General features: G+C 27.9%; 1 long non-coding RNA gene across 1 annotated transcript; it reads right to left on the bottom strand.

Moving 5' to 3' along the window:
- Nucleotides 1–622: 622 nt before the first annotated feature.
- Nucleotides 623–1492, bottom strand: LOC112704120 (uncharacterized). The gene is made up of 2 exons (XR_003154787.2): nt 1171–1492; nt 623–946 (listed from the first exon to the last, which is right to left on the bottom strand). It is a non-coding gene; the product is annotated as an uncharacterized lncRNA (long non-coding RNA).
- Between the last annotated feature and the right edge of the window lie 475 nt (nt 1493–1967).

Raw genomic sequence — 1967 nt, 5'->3', positions numbered from 1 at the left:
CTTCTTTTATCCGGACTTGAGATCGACTATATACCACAAGTGTAACATAAGCGGAATTCATTAGTCTATACTCTTAATACATTAAAAGGATTCCTTGGCTATGTTTAGGGCCTAAAGAAGCGATATCACTCCATCCAGGCATCCATGGCGCGAATTAGGGATATTTTAATGGAATTGGATTAAATCATGTAAGATATTTTCCAGCGCAATTGTACACACAAAATTTAACCAAAATATTAATTACTGAATTAATTATTATGCACTTATATTTAAATGTATATTATTTAATTTATTTTTGATATATATTAAATAAATAACTGATTTTATGAGATCTTCTAAAATAAAAAAATTTGATAAATCGATAAAAATAAAAATTCATTACTCTTAAATTAAAATAATATAACACACAAAATTAATGATAATTAATTTATTATTTTACTATTTTATTAATTTTTTTATTTTTATTTTAGAAGACCTAAATTCTAAAGGATTTTTGTAAAATTATTATGTCAAGTCGTTAAAAAATTGTGATTAACTAAAACGTCTATAAGTCCTAAAAAAAATTGTAACACCATCCGTAAATTTTTAATGAAACAAAAAGGCCGAGAAAAAAAAAAAAAACTTAAAAAGTGCAACTTTTTTTAGATTAAACTCGATCTTGAACCGAATTTGATTTCAGACAACTATAAATCTATTACAATCTTTTTACAAACTTGTTTTGATTTTAATTTTTCGGGATATCCACGAGTACAACGCAAAATGTTTCTAGAACCATAATCTCACAGAAAAGGTGTAAGAACTAAGCACAAATATTATATTATTCAACTATTTCAATAACCTAGACCATACTCTACCTTCTCTACAGATCGATCGCATATCAACTCATTTCTGCTCAGATTCTTGTTCTTTGTTTCTCCAAGAAGGTCCTCCTCAACCAGTCCCATGGCTGCAAATCATTAACGTAATAATAATTACTAAAACATCATTAGACAGTATTCACTAATCACCAAGAAAAACATGACTACGGACATGAATATATATACTTGTTCCTCAACAATATGATCATATATGTATGCATTAGCATTACCATGCTTTAATCATGCAGTTAACCAACGTGACATACATAGGAACGGTGTATAATCTCATGAATCAGCATCGAGAAAAGAATACCTGAATAAGGTAGAGAGAGCCGGTGGTGGCGGCCACCCCCCACGTGAAGACGGCTTTTACGTCTTCCGGTTGGACACGACGCAGCAACGCTGGTAAACGAGCCATTTTTTTTTTAATTATTTTTGCAGCCTCCAATTTTCAATTCTGTAGTGAATGGTGATGAGAATCAGAGGACCTCTGCTCGCTTTATTTATATAATTCAGCTTTTCTTTTTTCTTTTACCTTTTAAAATTCTCAAATCGAAGGCCAAGAATTTTCATTTTTTGACTTTTGGAATGAGCTAGAAAGAGCTGGACCTTCCTCCATTCGGTCGAGACAAAAAGATTCTTTTAAAATCAGAGTAAGGACTTTTATATGTTCAAATTAGGCAAGGTCTCCATGTGGATGTGAAAAGAAACATCCACATTTATGGACATCTGGTTCAAGTCTCTCAGTGACATCTGGGGCTGCTATCACTGTTTTCTCCCAAATTTGCAGTGTTAACTTAATATTGGAAAGATTTGTCGATAAAAATTTTTTTAAAACATATTATCAACAACACAAATTTAAATAATTTAAAAATATGATAAAAAATAATTAATAATTATAATTTTTATAAGTAATAAAAAGGTTTTTATTTAACAAAATTTATTTATTTAATTTAAATTTTATGATAATTTTTGAATAAATATTTAGAAGTTATAAAAAAAATTGAAACAAAATTTGATCTTTAAATTTTTTATTTTTTAAAAAATATGATAATTTATAATAAAAAAATTTTTAAAAAATTTTACTTCACACAAAATTATTAAATTTTA

Source organism: Arachis hypogaea, chromosome 7, assembly GCF_003086295.3.
Source record: "Arachis hypogaea cultivar Tifrunner chromosome 7, arahy.Tifrunner.gnm2.J5K5, whole genome shotgun sequence".
In the NCBI taxonomy this organism is placed as follows: Eukaryota; Viridiplantae; Streptophyta; class Magnoliopsida; order Fabales; family Fabaceae; genus Arachis; species Arachis hypogaea.
The sequence above is the reverse complement of the archived record's forward strand: the minus strand, read 5'-3'. Positions and strand labels throughout refer to the sequence as shown.